The 17,897-nt window shown below is 36.2% G+C and overlaps 1 protein-coding gene across 2 annotated transcripts in view; it reads left to right on the top strand.

Moving 5' to 3' along the window:
- Positions 1–17,897, top strand: part of SYT1 (synaptotagmin 1) — a 340,150-nt gene that overhangs the window by 77,584 nt on the left and 244,669 nt on the right. The gene's annotated exons all lie outside the window — the stretch shown is intronic.

The following is a 17,897-nucleotide window of genomic DNA, read 5'->3' as shown; positions in this document are numbered from 1 at the left end:
GCAGTTGTGATAGCTGTGATTATAACATCAGTCTTGCACTGTAGACCCTATATTTTGATTTTTCTGATTTTAGGAGAGTTAAATGAAATTTACATCATGATTGCATTAGTAGTGAGCAGTAGAGTCCAGACATAAATATATTTAGTAATGAAGTCTCTGTTTTTTGTTAAGTTAATCACATTGGTAAAAACTATTCTTTTTTTTGAAAGACAGTAAAAATGCACAGTGCTCATAGGTATCAGTGAATAAAAGCAATCTTCATCCCTCTAATTTAAATCTCTGTTTAACTGTTGTGATGGGTAGTTGAATATATTTTGTTTTAGAGATGTTCCAAGGTCATTTAACTGTTATTTTCTTTTAGTGGTATGGTATTTGGAAATGAATTTGTTATTGCAACTGTTTAATGTAAAAACGTTTCAACATTCAACACTGAAAATACATTACTATCCTTTTTAGCTTTGTTTAAGTTCTGCTTGAATTGGTGACTATTTGAAATTAATCAAAAAAGCTTTTTTTAAGGAACTGTATGAACACTTTTCTGAGTACGTTAAATCAAAGTAGAGTTGATTGCTGTAGACTAGATAGCCTGTCTTCAGCCAGTTGCTTTGATGTTTCCTCCAGGGAGGAAGAGAGTAAGAGAAACAATCTTGTTCTATTAAGATTCCTTATAATTGTGAGGCTTGATGCAATTTCAGTGAAACATTGCACACAGAAATCATTCCTTTTAATAGGTGAAAACTGCCTCTCTAGTCTGAAGATATTTACAGGGCTTCTGTTTGCATGTCACAGCTCCCGTACCAGTTAATTGTCCATACTTACAAGGGCTTTAAGGCTTCATTTGGGTTACAGCTTTTTATACTTTTTCTGTTTGTTTGTACGGATATTTCACAGAGAGCTTGTGGAAGTGCAGATCATTCACAGGTCAAATAGAAAGCAACAACATGTAAAGACAATGAAATGTCAGGGCCCTTTTCAGTGGAAGTTCACAAAACAAATGAACAGCCCCAATAAAATGCAAAGCAGTATGTCCTCAAAGTAAATTGTCCCCAAGGAAAATAACTCACTTGAACCAGAAGACTGCTTTTCTTTTGTATTGTAGAGCAGATTGTTGTGAGACTGTCTTGATGTGTGACTTTTTCAGTGGCTGTCATTTTGCCCAAAGCCTACCTTTTATTTTCAGTAATAAAACAAAGTACAGCTCTGTGCTGAATGTGGAAAAAGAGGGGGGAGAGTGAGAGAGATTGAAAAAATATTATATTTTTTAATTCCCCAGCATCTGTTCATGTTTCACCAAAACTTGCAAATGAATTTTGATTGAAGTAGTAGTGTATTCATCACAGTGATAAAATTAATTTCTATCTCTGTTTACCATCTTGAGTCTCTCAGTTACAGGCAGTTTCTTCTGAGAATATGAAATACTGTCTATGAATGTGTCTGGGAGTAAGTCACCAATGTTTGAATCTGTTATCAAAGATAAACTAATCTAAATGAAGGCAAATGTTTTGAGATCTGAATTTCCATCTGAACAATAGCTTCAAAGACTTGTGTGCACATTTGACTGTCTTGTGCCCTGAGGTGGATTGCTACTAAAGAGATTATCCATATATATCCACAAGCTACAATAAGGTTCTTAGGAATGTGAAATATAATAATGTCTATAAGGTAAATATTAAGAGGAAAAGCAATTCCAAGCAAAAAATGAATATGAATGACCCCAGGAACATAAAAAAAATAAAAATAAATCTACACCAAACACTTAAAAGACATAACAAAGCCTGAGGATCTTAACTGGAAATGCTTCTTAAATGTGTCACCCAATTCACACAATTTCTGTAGAAGTTCTCTAAGTATTGTTGGTGTCTATATACTGTATTATAAATTGGGTTAAAGGGTATATATTAATCAGTAAAGTCATTAGGAAATACCTTCTGAGAATATTGAATATTAGAAAGTTTAATTGAGACACAAAATAAATAATGCTTAACAGATGGTTAAGCATTACAAGGAATCTTCCTATTTAAAAAAAACATTAAAATATTAAAAATAGTCCTTTGAGTATTTTAGATGCAATGTCTAATACTGATTTCCATTTAGAAATATTTTTAGTATGTTGATTTTGATGTTACTTTTTTCTATTATGTGACAATAAGAATGAGGATAAAAGCAGTTGTACTGGACAACTGAGAGCTGGGGCTGTTTAGGCTGGGGAAGAGGATGCTGAGGGGAGACCTTATTTCTGTCTTCAAATACCTGAAAGGTGATTGCAGCCAGAACGACTTTGTTCTCTTCTCACTGGTGACAGGTGACAGGACAAGGGGAAATGGCCTCAAGTTGTACCAGGGGAGGTTTAGGTTGGATATTGGGAAAAACTTCTTTACAGAAAGGGTTGTTAAGCATTGAAATATGCTCCCCAGGGAGGTGGTTGAGTCACCATAACTGAATATGTTTAAAAACCGCCTGAATGTGATGCTCAGGGACATGATTTAGCGGTGGGTTGTTAGAATTAGGGTAGTGTGGTTTGGTTGTGTTTGGACTCAGTCTTGACTGTCTTTTCCAACCTGAACAATTCTGTGATTCTATTACAGGAGTTGTTCCTTCCAGTGTAGCTGTTTCAGGTATTCAAGAAATGCAGTGTGGTGCTCCTCTCTGAGGTATTCCCCACAGAGCACGGAGGAAAGCCTGTAAATGATATAGGTTCAGAACAAGGAGGCCGTAGGCCAACTGCTTTCAGAGCTCTGACCCCATTTAGTACAAAAAAAGCCATTCCAATTTATAGCAACACTCTCGTGAGTTCTTTTCAGGAAAACAAGAACAAGTGCTAGAATTCCTATTTCATTCTCATGCAAGTAATAGTCAGCTAACCATGATGAACCAAGTAGGACTCCAGATGAAATTCCTTTTCAGTCAGTGAATTTGATTGGAGGAGAAAACCATAGGACTTATATCTCACTAAAAAGTGTCTGATACACTAATATTAAAATCCTTGCAAACTGGAGATTGTTCTCTAGCTTGATGGAGAAAAATGATGTTTCTTATCCCCTTTTTTTTTTCTTTTTTAAATAATTGTATTTTGTTTCTAGATTTTCTGGATAGCAAAGTCCTATATACTGGAAAAACATTCATATATTGTCATGGCACTATTGAAGAATCAAGAACTAAGGCATTGTTGCAATAAATGCCAGCATTACAGATGAATAAAAATTGCCAACATTTGTAGATCTTTTTCATAAGAAAGGTTGTAAACAGGAATTAGCATGTCTTTTTGGTGGTTTATATTACATTTTTTTATATTTTTACCTTTTTTTTTTTCTGAACTAATGCTTCACTTAATTCCTCTTATAGGATCCAACTTTCCACTGATAAATAAAATCCCTAGTCTGTAGGTGGATCCATCTTGCCTACTGCAGTCATTTCCATCTTAAAGGTAAAGCTTTAAGCAACAATGAAAATTGATTTTTGTATAGATCTATGGTACATTAATCCATTAGAAATAGAGAACACGGTAATGCAAAATTTACTTCATTTAATCTCTTGAAACTTATTAAATTGTTTAATGTGCTTGGTGGAAAGTAACTACTATCTTATATTGGCAACACAGGTTGCAGTGAGATTTCTGGCCTTTGGCCATTTGTGCAAAAAATAAAATTTTCACAAAACCATATAGTTAAGTGCAGGTTTTACTCTCCCTTTTAAGGAAAATGAAATTGCTGGTGCAAAGAAGGTTTCTTTCTTCCCACAGTGCTGCATATATTGTGTTACAATCTAAAACTGCAGCAATTATACATAGCAGTTAAATAAAATGAGAACAATCAAACAGTCAGCTCACTGAGCCAGAGGTGGTACTTGGACTCCCTGCTGTTTCTCCCAGTCAATCTCAGCATCAGTGATGGTCAGGAAATAGACTTCATTTTCCTGCATATGTTTATGTGGTGGGGGGGAAAATGACTTTTCTTTTTGTCTGACCAAAAAAAAAAAAAAAAGAACAAACTAAAACTACTTGGGGAACAAAAAAAATAAAAGAAAGAAAAGAAAGAAAAGTCATGGATTTGTGGGGAAAGCAAGCATTTACAAATGCTGCGTAGAGGGTCCACCTGATCACTACAGGACACCAAGAGGCCTACAGAAATCAAAAGTGCTTGGAATTTGTATTGTAATAAGATTTGTAGCAGTAAACTCTTGCAAGATTCTAGGGAGAAGAAAATGCACATGTAGGGCATAATAGATAGATAAGTGGATAGGAATTTTTTTCATAGACACAATTGTATTTCATGTAACTACTGTAAAAGGTTACACAGATTTTTGAAGTAATTGTTCCTGTAAGTGGTCAGAAAGAAGTTGCAAAGATGAGGCAGACAGTAAATTTAATGTATGTTTGAGATGTCATTAGGTCAAGTCATGCACATAAGATTTTGTTACAAGTTGCCTTAAAAAAAAAAAAAAAAAAAGCAAACCAGGATATGTTTACCCATCTTTATAAATGACATACATATGGACATTTTAAGAATCTCCAGTGTAGAGGTAGGGGAACAGCTGTGGACTAAACCTATCTAGAGTAGTTATTTTATGAGTTAGACTGGAAATCATGACTCTGAAAAAGTCTAAGGCTGTAGTATTTTGATGGCCTACAACTGCGCTTTTACTGGAAATTGTAATCTTACTCTCCTTTGTTGTTCCAGCATTAAGCTCTAACAGAATAGTTTTCAGCCAGATAGACCTTGTTGCTGACACACAAGGAATAGTAGTTATGTGCATGTGGGAAGTAGGGCAGAATATCATCTGTCTTGGCAGCCACAAAGCCTTAAATCTGTTTAAGCACCTCCTGATAGCATTCCAAAACTCAGCCTACACAGGACGGGAGGGAGTGGGTGCTGACACCACCATTCTCCTTCCATGTAGCAAATGACTACATCACTAATGGCATCATGCTCTGTATTGTAATGGATAATGAACTCCAGTCACTTTTGTATAACAGAGGTACCCAAATTAGTAAAATCATTTCCTAGACTGGATTCCCAAGTGTGGTGGGATGACCTTGGCTGGCCACCACATGCCCAGCTGGACACTGTTACTCCTCCTCCTCAACCAGGATAGGGGGAGAAAATAAGATGGAAAAACTCATAGGTCAGAATAAAGACAGGGATCCATTTGAATTATTACTGATTAAAATAGATTTGGATGGTGAGAAAGAAAAAACTATGACACCAGCTCCCCAATCACTGCTTTTTCCTAGGCTTAACTTTACTCCTTCACTTCTAGCTCCTTCACTTCCATGTCCCCAAGCACTACAGAAGGTGGTGGAATAGGCTATGCTCAGTCCCTAACTCCACTCTGCCATTTCTTTCTCCTTGCACTTTTCCTTGCTCTACCGTGACTCATTCCTTAAAGAACAGTCTTTCAAGTACTGCACCATCATGGGCTCTCCATGGGCTGCAGTGTGATTATCTGCTCTGGCATGGTCTTCTTCGTGGTCTGTGGAGGGTCAGCCTTCTCCACAGGATTCAAGGGAATTCTGCTTTGCTGCCTGGAGACTTTCTCACCTCCTTTCTTCACTGACCTTGTCTGCAGAGCTGTTTCTCTCAAATCTCTGCTGTCTTGTATTTTTGACCTTTCCTAATCCGTAATCCTTTAGGTGCCACCATCATGGCTGCTGGCCTAGTTGTGTCCAGTGTGAGGCTGCCCCAGCTTTCTGACAGCACCCGTAAGTGCATGCACACCCCATACCACAAATCTTCTCTCAAACAGTTTAAACAGTGAATTAAAGGTAATTTTCTCCGGGTGCTCTTGAAAACCTTTTCTTCTTAACTAATCTTCGGAACCTTGAAACTTTTTTTATGATCACAGACAGCTATTTTGTGTTCATGTAACAATACAAATTGCAAGGAAGCTCTTCTCTCGAAGTATCTTTGGAAGTACAAACAGAATAAATCCTGTGATGTATTTGAAAGTATTTTTTTGAAAGTATTTTTTTTTTAAACTTTCATTGAATCCAAAATTTGCATGTCCAGGATGAATTAGGAATGGAAGAGAGAGACCACAATGGAGGCAAACCTCAGAGCTTGCTGGAGGCGCTCACAAGACATAGCAGGTGGATGACCAGGCAGCTCTGCGTGGCACCCACCTGCTGTTTCATTGCTGCATGTTCTCCAAACCATTGATTAGAATACTTTCCTGAGGTGAAATTCATCCTCTGCTGTTGTCCCAGTATTTCTGTATTAAAGGGGGTTCATAGTGATTCTTCTTTTATTATTATATATGTCTCACAGTGTTGAAAACATAATGACCCAACTAGTGTCCCTTGTAGTATGACAGGCTGGTTGGAACTGTTTGTATGAACAACTGATTTATTTTGTTCTCACCTTAAAAATATATATATATATATGAAATCTTATCTATTTTTTAAATATAAATTCTTATCTGTGCCTGACAGCTCACATCACTATGAGAGGTCCAAAATTGGTGGTTCTCTGTAAAATTTAATTATCTGGCACTTTCCAACAGCAGCTTGTCTACTACTGACATGTAGAATTTCATTTTGTTCAAACATCTTTTGTGTGTGCGTCTCCTTGATATTGATAACAGTGGCTTGTGGTAATGCTTATCTCCTTTTGATTCTGAAAATGTAATAAAGAAGGAGAATACAAAGTAATGGCTACATTCATTAGTTAGACAGACATCCGTCAAAGCTTTGCATGAGACTTAGCTTTTCAGATATCTCAGGCAACAGAGATCACAAAAGCAGTGTTAGGATGGAAAGTGTCCACAAAACCAAATAAATCACTGTCGAACAAGGAGTGAGCCAGGACAGATCCTCTTGTTCATTCATGGAATTATTTGTTCTCTTTTCCAAACATTTTTTTCAAATATATTGTTAATTGCTAACCACCATGGTTATCTCTCTTCATAGCTACAGTAATTAAACTTTTCAAGGCATGTAAGGCTTGGGTCCTTACCACAAACTCTGGAAGATATGACAGCAATAGGAAACTAGTGTAAAAGAGAGAAAATAGTCTTCATAATCTTGTGTTTATAGATAAGAGTGGTTAGCTGGTAAAAAAAAAAAAGTGTAGAATTACATAGAACTCAGTCTCATCTGTTTAACAACCCTATTATTAAAGACCTGTGCATATAAATACAAGAAGCTATTGATAGAACTCTTGCTTTATAGTTTCTAATTTAGGTAGTTTTAAAGCTCTGGATGTTTTTATATAGAAAATGTTTAATTATGTGACTTCCTGTGAGATACTTGTAAGTAATGAATTAGACAATAATTACATCCATCCTGGTGTGCATATTGTACAGGTGCATATTGGAAGTATCTGGAGTAAAAGTTAAACATTTCATAGAAAAAAAAAATTGGATGGGTTTTATGTTCAAATATATATGTCCAGTCATTTTGTGTCTGGCACAAAAACCCACTGTGTACAGTGAAGACTGTATGATGTGTCTCACTTGGTTAAGCTTTCATGACACTCTTGTATCTGGAAGATCTACCTAAAATCTCTGGACTGTCATTGGAAAAACAAGTTAGAAATAACAGTAATGATTTTGAAAAATCAGTATTATATTTGTTTTACTTCGGTTGGTTTTGAAAAAGTAAAAAGTACATTGTTGTTTGATAAAAGATTATAATTTTGAATGAGAAAAAAAAAGTCAAGTATTTGAGCCAGAAAAATTATTGAAGACTGTAAGTCTTGCACTGGGATTACATAGGAATCATAAAAATATTTTAAGGCATTTTTTTTCCTGTGTCCAACTCAAACCAGCCAAAAGAAACTGACTTTTCTGACCTTGGTATTCAAATTTCAAGGTATTTATGATCAGAACTTCTCAAAATGGAAATTTTCTAAATCTTGTAATTAAAAAAGTTACTTTTCAGTACACTAGAAATCATTTCCATTTTCATTTTAAAAGCTTTCATTATAAGACTGCGTAAATGTCGAAAAGCATGCTACAAGTAGATAATATTTTAAGCTTGAATTGACAAAATTTAATTTTAATTTAATTTTTTATTTAAATTAATTTTTGATTTAAATTTAATTTAATTTTTGATTGACAAAATTTAAAATCATTGCTGAGGTTGAAATCACTTTACAAAGCAGGGAAGGAAATTTTCTCTACATGATATATTAGATACTTTCTAACAAAAATATTAGTTTAGAAGCCGCAATATCTTTTTGGGAATATGTACCAGTCATGATTTTACATTGATAAATGTGTGCAGTTATCTTACTATGAGGCTTTGACTTTGTAGCTCTTAATTTGTGCAGCCAGGTTCAGTGCTGACTGAAGACTTGGAGGAGAAACCTATGTATTTCTTTGGGAGGACGTATGATCTGAAGAGAAAAACACTGTCAATCTGCTCAGTATTGTGAGAAAACTAGAAGTGTTTTTGGCTTTCTGATAGGCTGTCAATAGACCTTGATAGATGCAGTAAACAATTTTAAGTTTTGCTGTGTTCCACAGAAGTCTGTGCATGGTGTGGTACAGCCTGTGTCTCAGGAGAAGCAGAGATAGAAATTAGGATTTTCTGAGCTTGTCAAATAATTATTTAACAGCCTCTCTGAAAGAAGTTAGGTGAGTACAGCTGTAGGAAAACCATACACTTGATAAACTTGTCATAGTTGTGGAAGTAGTATATCTAGTGATCAGGGATGGATATATTTTCCTTAGGCAGAGAAAACTCACATTGGGTATCAAACGCAATAAGCATTTCATTTCTCATACTAGGTCCATCTTTTGTGGTGGCTTACAAGTGGGTTATAATAGTATAGCCAACAGGGAGCCACCTGACCAAAGCACACAGAGCTATACAGTTTGATCTAAAATAAAATAATAATAATAATAAAAAAAAAACAACCACACTCACACAAAACAATTCAGCAGCAAAAAGCTGTCACTCTTCAATTATCTACCTCTGGACAATGTCCAAGAGAAGACATGTCATACACGCTATGCAGTAGTGTTTTAAGTATGCAGATGTAGGAAAAGATGGACAGGAGGATCCGTTATGGTGATTGAGAGAAGAGTAAGCAAGTAGGACAAGCAAGGACATCTGGTATATATGGGCTTTTGCATGTAAGGTCTGAAGTGTTCTGAAATATTACTAAACAAAGGTGACGAAGGGAACAGGTGTGGACAGAGGAGAGACCTTCCATCTTGTCATACTGGTCCATCGCCTCCATGTTAGGTCAGAGAGCTGCATTGAAGTGGGATTCCTTTCTATTCTGTAAATAAAAGATGGATTTTTTTACAGAGAAACTATAGAGAATGTAGCTCTATTTTCAAAGACAGAAAAAAATGATGGCATGTGGTAATCCTTACAATATGTGATTAGTTCTGGCAAAAAGATGCAAGGTGTTCTTACTGTACTTTGTGAAAGACAGCTGTTATTGCTTTTATTTGACAGAAGAACTCTAACCTGCATCCATTAATGTTCTTGTTTTGCAGGAAATAACAACAGTTAAATAGGATTGACAAATTGTTTCAGCACAAACTAGTTATAAATGAAGGGTGTTAGCTCCAAAATTTCATTCAGCTGCTACCAATACATCATCTGTATACAAGGGTATGCCTGACATAATTTTGAGCTCAAAAATCACCCATCAAATAAACACTTGTTTACCACACGGTGATGTACAAATATAAAAATGAATCTTTTTTTTAATATCTCTGCTGCTGTACATTCTGCTGATTCTTCTTCCTCTAGCAGCCAAATGGTTATTTCTGTATTAATACCTTCACTGTTTGGGCTGATGAAAGAAAGATAGATTCAGATCTTGCTACAGTGAGCAGTGTTTTAAAATGTGCATTTGATTTTCATCTGTAAGCAGTATGGAAGGCTACCAACCTTGCAAGTTTTTGTCTTCTGTTCTTGTGCGGATAATGTTATATGGGAAGTGTGGGAAGCATATATTCACATATGCAGCTGTGTGTATAGTGCTGGCTTATTCTTATGGCTGCCTAGGAGTGCTTCTTGTGTTTGTTTTTGAGCAGCACAAAGAAGCTGGGTAGATAATGCTGAGCAGACAGTTTCTCAGTCTATTTGGTTTCTGCAAGTCAGCTGCTTCCACGACTAATCAATACATTTCTTGAAAATGAGAAGGACTTAAAAGAGGTGCCAATTCCTGGACAGCAGACTTCTACATAATTGTGTCTGGTGGTATTCTTTTGAACCTGTGAATTCCTTGATCAGATGCTTCCTGTACTACTAACTTCTTACAGGAAAGGAGGATGTCTTACCCATAGATAAGCGATTTTGAATGAAGTCCAGGAGATTGTTTTTATCTTGAAATGCAGGTTAGCAGTGAGATTTCACATACCCATCACAGCCAGATGTACTCTGAGGTTTACAGAAAAGGATATGTGTCTATGAATTGTGGTAGCATAAAGGCATCCTAAACAAGTTTCTTAAATCCAAGTGTTGTATGCAGATCTCTTGAAAGGGTGGTGCCCTGAAATAGGCATTGAATGCCACCTGAGAATTGTAGTGCCAACTTTTACATGTTTGGTTATGTTGATTTCAGTGAGACAATTTGTGGATTAAGATGCTAGCCAAACGTGCTAGTCTGTGTCAGCAACTAATGAACTCAGCTTGGCTAGGACTAGTGATAAATCTGAATCTAGTTAAAAATGCAACATGGTGTTCATTAGCAAGGGTAATTTCTGAGATGAAGTGTTGCTATCACCCAATGTGTTAAATAAGCAGTCGGACTAAGCAGGTGGTGGGCAGAGATCAATGACTTTCCATTAAACAATAGGTAATTTCTCAGTAGGAAATAACTCATATTCCCCAAAAGGGTCACATACCAAATTTCTTATGCTGCTTTATAGTTGTGAGAAAATTGGCAGTCAAGTATGTGCACTCTATAAACAGGAAGAGGCGGAAAACGTTGTAGACTTCTTGAAGGATGATCTTCTTTTTTCTGGTATACCACTGTGCATGACGTTCTGTGCACAAAAGGACAGGTTCATATCTCAGCTTTGCACTGAAGTTCACCACTAATTTATTTGTATGCTGAATTTTTCCCAGTATTACAGCCATCCTCTTCTGTGCCCATTTAAATTGCCACCATTACGTATGATGGAAGTATTGACTTCATATATTTATGTCTGTTTAAACAGAATTTTGAGAGAAAGGGTTATAATATTTAGAGATAAAGATGAAGATTTGGATAAATTAGTCAGTCTACCTTCTTGATTAAACCTACAGACATGTAATAAATTTTGGAAGGAAAAACCTGTTATTTTTTCTTTTCCTCTAGCCATTTTATATTATAGCCTATTTTAGATTGAAAGCAGAAGTGACAAAAATTCTTGTAAGTTTGCTCTCCAAGCATTTCAATTTAGTTGTTTCATTCTTTACATCCTGATTTTTTTTTTAACCTGAAGCTTAATCAGTTAGTTTCAGAGGTTGTACTTTGTCTAATCTACTGTTATAATGTAGAAATCTGACAGTGGATGGAAGTGAGTGAACTTGAGAAGGGATGGATTTGTGTCCTTACTGTTGAGGTCATGTCCAACCAGTTCATTTGATTTAGTCTCTTTCTGATTGACCATAATACATTGGTGTTAAAAATGGATTGGCTGGAGCTGACCAATGAGCACTCTGTTATTCATGCCCGGAAGGTAGTGAAAACTATCTGAAGAGCAAGGACGGGTGGAGGACTGGAATTGATTATACTTTTTGCCATCTAGTTTTTTTGTCTAGCCACCACAAATATGTGGAACTATGTAAGACTTCCGTGATCTTTAACTGTGAATTATCAGTTAATGTCTGTTGATATTTTGCACATACCCAATGTGTTGATTTACAAACAATAACAAAAATAACCTGACAGAATGAGAAATGAATGAGATGTTAAGAAAAGTATATGTATAATTTATAATATATAATTATAATAGATAAGTAATAGAGCATTAGTATTTTCTGAGGTTTTTAAAGATATATAATGTAATGACCCTGCCCTGGTAGAGTTTGTGATTCGAGGAAGATAGGCCTGGTAAAAAGCAAAGTCAGGACCCTGAACTTCAGGAGAGCGAACTTCAGAATGCTTAAGGAATTAATGGGTGAGATCCCTTGGGAAGCTGTTTTTAGGGACAATGGAGCAGAGCAGAGCTGGCAACTCTTTCTGTATACCTTTCTGAGACTACAAGAGTGCTCTGCCCCCAGTATAAGAAAACAAGGAGAGGAGACAAAAAATTGACATGGCTGAGCAAACATTTGACCTGTTGGTCAAATGGAGAGATAAGAAAGACATGCATAGACAGTGGAAGCAGGGACATGTGGTTTGGGAATAATACAGGGATGCTGTCCAGACATGCAGAGATGAGATCAGAAAAGCCAAGGCACAGATTGAAACAGCTGATACAATAGAAGGAAGGAATGCCATCCAGAGAGACCGGATCAAGCTAAAAGTGCAAGGTGTTGCACTTGAGGCAATCCCAGATATATGTGCAGACCAAGAGAAGAATTGCTAGTGTCTTCACAGAAAAGGATTTGGAGATCCAGGTAGATGAAAAACTTAACATGAGCCAGCAACATGTGCTTGCATCCTGGAAGGCCAACAGTATCCCCCAGGCTGCACCAGAAGAGGGCTGGCCAGCAGGGAGAGGGAGGTGATTGACTCTCTGCCCTTTTGAAGCCTCATCTGCAGTACTGCATCGAGGCCTGGGGCCCCAAGAAAAAGGAAGACATGGAGCTGTAGAATTGGGTCCAGAGGAGGGCCATGAGAATAATCAGAGGGCTGGAACACCTGCTGTATAGGAAGGCTGAGGCACAGGGCTTATTCAGCCTGGAGAAGGCTCAAGGAGACCTACTTGCAACCTTCCAATAAGGGTAGGGAAGGCTTATTATAATGAGGGAACTTATAATCAAGAGGAAAGCTGACTTTTTACATGGTTTGATAGTGATAGGAAAAATCTCAGCTACAAAACACTATTTTTCATCATAGTTATCATGATTAGCTATGCTAATAATTAACAACAATCTGCATGCCACTCTCATAAAAAGTATGCATGGACATCCAGAACATGGCTCGTCTTTCACATCACTGTCACCACTGCTGAATCGAACCACCCACTGCCTCACTGTTTGGTCTCCAAAATGTTCAGCAAGTGATGAATGTAAATTGGTGCCCTTTTTTACACATGGAAGAATTCAATGATACACATTTGCTTCATATGCACTTCTGTATCAGACGCCATCCTGTCAGACTGCCCCTCTGCTGCCATCTGTCATAAGCAGCAAAATGTAACCAGACATGGGTGGAAAGGTTCAACCTTTACTGTCATACCACCAACATCCACCTCTGCTATCAAGGGCCAACTTAATAAAATAGGAGGCATTACTTATGGAGCATCCCTCATATATGTATAAGCATGTTTAACTTGGAAAGAGAAGGCTCCAGGAGACCTCACTGTGGCCTTCCAGTGCTTGAAGGGAGCATATGAACAGGAGGGGGAATGACTGTTTATATGGGTTGATAGTGATAGGACAAGGGGGAATGGTTTCAAACTAAGGGGAGATTTGGGTTAGATATTAGGAAGTTTTTCACTCAGAAGGTGGTAATGCACTGGAACAGGTTGCCCAGAGAGGTTGTGGATGCCCCATCCCTGGAGACATTGAAGGCAAGGCTGGATGTGGCTCTGGGCAGCCTGCTCTAGTGGTTGTGACCCTGACCACAGCAGGGGGTTAGAAACTAGATCATCTTTGAAGTCCTTTTCAACCCAGGCCATTCTATGATTCTATGTAGTAATTTTTAGTAGTCTATTCTGTATATGAGGATAGATTTGGATTGTAAGATTGCAGAGATCATTCCTGAGATTATATTAGAAATTTTATATATTGCAACCCCAGCCATAATGTTTCACATTCTCTATGTAGAGACTCAGTAACATTGAATGTAAGTAGTTGTTCATTTTTTATGACAGATTTCAAAATAAGTTCAGTAACAGAAATATCTACTTCAAATAAGTGAAATAAAAATGCTTTACATCACATTTTAGGACCTCATTTTTCCCTGGAACAGGTTTCCCAACTTAAATAGATAGTGTGATAGACTGTCTAATATGTTGCTGACATTCAAAGTACACTGAATTTTACACAGTGTAAATATTAAATTTACCTGTTTAAAGATTGAAATTGTGGTATCTTTACCCAGTTAGCTATTAAATAATCATTCAATTTACACTTGACTAAAACAAATAAGTAAATATAACGAACATAAGTAATGTGTAGCTAATTAAGATCTTTTGAAAGTAAAAAAAATTGTGTATTTTTTCTTTTTAATATTTCCATTTTGTCTGCTATGGACTGAGATTTATTTGGATGTTTATGAGCAGAAAAACTTAGTAGTATTTTCAGCCAGTGTGGAGCAAGAAAGAGGCAATAATCTCACATCTACTGAGAGTTCTAGCCTCAAAAATTATTTATTTTTTTGTTTAGAAGTGGTTTTTCAGATATTGCATAGAGTCATTCATAATGTTTTAGCAGAGGATCTAGTGTTAAATAAGAATAGCAGACAAAATATATTGGAAAGTTTGTGGATACAGGAGTATAAAGTGTTAACTAATGCAGAGATACCACCCAATCGTGGTAGTTGTGTAGTCTGTCACACTTGCAAATCGCTCACTTTTATAGTAGTTGATTCCTTGTTCTAGCAGTGCATCTCACAGGATTGTATTTCTAATCTAATTTAGTTTTTCTTTGACATTCATATTAATAGTCTTAATCTATGTGAAGATAAGACCAAGTTTGTTTTTTTTCACTTTTCCTCTTGTTTATTCTTTTTCTTTCACTTCAACTTATAGTGAGTAATTTTTAATACAAGGTAGCGACACCTATGTCTTTGTTAGTGTCTGGCAACTTTTCTTGTGAGTTTTATGGAAGATAAGACTGTGTCCAAAGGGAAAGCTTTTCAAATCTCCTATGCACTACAATTCTGGGATTCTGGGATTCTGTGAAACCCTTTCTCACCTTCCTTACCTTTGAGTATGCATGAAATACCTAAATACGTTCCAGAACAAGCAGATGTAAAAATGTCCATGAGTTACTTCCGTTACTGTTAAAAGGCTGCATATCAGTGCAGTTGAAATAGTCTTCTAATGTCACCCAAAGGCTTATGTTGGAGCACCATCAGATTATGAATGGAATTTCATATTGCGATTTCCTGCACACTGCATCAACCCAGCTTGTGCCTTCCAGATGAAATGTATTCAGATTCATATTATTAGAGGCTGGAACCCTCAGTAGGTACAAGACAATATTGACTCTTTATTGCTGTGGTTTCAGATCTTGCAGTCAAATGATGCACGTAGATGTCTGTGTGAAATGTTTTTAATCACAAAATTACCTGTTCGTCTGTTACTATACAATGTTGTGGTGGAAGTCAAGCAGTATGAGTTAAGGTTTGTGATTCACAAAATGGATTCTTTAGGAATGATCTGAATATAGTTATTCTGGGACCTGATAAAGATCACTTTGCTTGGGAGCAGTTTCAAGAATTTGTGAAATCAAGAGCTTAGACATTTTGATACACCTGTTTTTGTTGAATGTGTAAGAAACAGGGTCTGAAGAATAGAGGGTTGAAGAATAGAACAGTCTTGTGAAAGGTGAGCAAAAGCTGGGAAGGCAAGATTGTAGTTACCAAGAAAGAAAGGAGTTAGGCTGTAGACAGAGTTTTTCTTTTTGAACAGAAAAAGTGGTGTGTATTTGTGTGATATTTTTTAAACAGAGAACTCAAGTAAAGGACAAGACTTAGTAAACCTGGCATGATAAGCAATATCTACAGAAGGTTTTAAGAATAGTTGAGTTTCTTATTACCTGCTAAATGAATATGCTTCTGAGAAAAGCTTGAGTTCAAAGAGAGGAGTGTTTTGAGCAGGTAAAAAAAGTGCTTATATGTTTCAGGCTGAACAATTTGGTTTGTCTAATTTGGTTTTATCTGCAAAACATCTATCTTAATTTTGAAAAGATGTTGACCCTTAACGTAATGACATACATTTTAACAGTGAATTCATTAGATTTCCTTTTAATAGGTACTACTGTCTTCGTCTTATGATTACTTCAACTCATGCACATTCTTCCCTCCTTTCCAAGTAAACAATTTTCTTCCATCAAGTCTGATCTTTTCTTGAATGTTGTCAATTAGGATTGCCTTTATCACATATATTTTTCCCCTAAAAAGGTAAGTGACTAAGTCAGTTTTATCTGATTTTTGTAAGAAAAGCTCAAACTCAGAGACTTTAAAGTCTTTAAAATCTTCTATACAGGTGTTACAAAGGTTAAAACCCAGAGAAATTAGATAGTCTCTGACACGAGGATTTTATTTAGTAGAACCATTATTTCTCAATTGATAAGCAATCCCCTTGTTTATGCACACTAAGGCCTCTGCAAACAGGTGTTACACATGACTCTGTACAAGTAGCCACTGGTGCTTTTTGCCTTGTTACCTGAATGCAGGTTTTGTTTGTCTTGGTTTATCTTCACCAGGTTTGTGACACTTCCTGTGTTAAATTTCATGTTGTTGTCATCTGTCCATATTCTTATCCTGCCTGATCCTCTTCACTTTAGTGATATTTTCTTTATTAAATTCTTTTAATATGTAAATCATATAAATGAAGTTTATATCATTAATTTCAGCCCACTCTAATAACAAATTAAAGTATGCATTGCGTTAGAATAGTAAAAGACAAGACTGTGCTAAAGGACGTTTTATCATCTGGCAACTTCTCATGTTTCATGACAGACTCATTTTGAACAGGAGGAACAGCAGGAACAGCATAATGTTAAGTAATTTTATTGTTTTCCTTTTTTATTACTTAGGATAATTTATTAGAAACACAATTAAAATAATGAAAAGTTTTTCCCTTCAATGTGTTAGCTACTCCTGGAGTATTATCAGTGTCGTTCCTGTACAAGTTTGACCGATAGCATTGCCAAACACATTTTAGGTTAAGCATCGAGCAGCTCTGTACAAGCCCTGTGCTAATGTCTGTAGTGGTAACCATCAATTATGAATGCTACTGATTCTAAGGAAAACTCTCAACTGGGGCTAAAACTGTGGTTTGGGGATTAAATTTTTGTATGTGCATGTATTTTTGTTTCCACATTACATCTGCCTTTGAAGTAGCACTGTCCATACTTGAACAGCTGTGATCTTCAGCTGTGTATGTTTTATGCTGTTTATAATTACAGTGCCGTTCAAAATTTCTGTTCTGCTTGATATAATTTGAAATACTACTTTTAAAATAAATGGGCAGATTATTGAAAAATCAGAATCAATTTAAATATTAGCCAAAAACGGCAGTGACAGAAATGTAGGCCTGTGACAGAGTCTTGTATTTAGAATAAAAGCTACATTTCTAAAATTAATGAGTTCTTGAGTAGATGCATTAGTCTTTGTTAGTGTGACTGGATTTTGAACTGGAAATACTACTTACTGGAAAAAAGGGAGTGTAAAATCTTGTCTTTTGCTTATTCTGAGTTATTTTCCTTGATAGCAGCTTTTTGCAATTGATTTTCAGATTTTATATCTGGCCATGTGCTTGATATTTAAAACTCAATATTCACTAGATAAATCTACTACCTCTCTTACTCTATGGAAGCATAATCAATAGCTGCCAAATGTCTTGGCTGTCTAATAGCTTTCTTTTTCTTTTCCACTAACTGAGGAAAACAAAAAATACAGAATTACTTCCTCTTCTCAGAAATATAAAAGTAAGAAAGGAATCATCTGGAACCACTGCCCTTACCCTGTTCAGATGTTGTCTTCCCACCTTTGAATATATTAACTTATTCACTTATCTCTGTTTACCTTTGCAATTTAGTGTCAAGTTCATATTAAATTATACATTTGTGAGCTAAACTCTTTCTTCCTACCCTCCAGAATAGCTTTCAC

This window comes from Cyrtonyx montezumae, unplaced genomic scaffold, assembly GCF_038088225.1.
Source record: "Cyrtonyx montezumae isolate F1298 unplaced genomic scaffold, pur_monq_1.0 scaffold_3, whole genome shotgun sequence".
Classification (NCBI taxonomy): domain Eukaryota; kingdom Metazoa; phylum Chordata; class Aves; order Galliformes; family Odontophoridae; genus Cyrtonyx; species Cyrtonyx montezumae.
The sequence above is the reverse complement of the archived record's forward strand: the minus strand, read 5'-3'. Positions and strand labels throughout refer to the sequence as shown.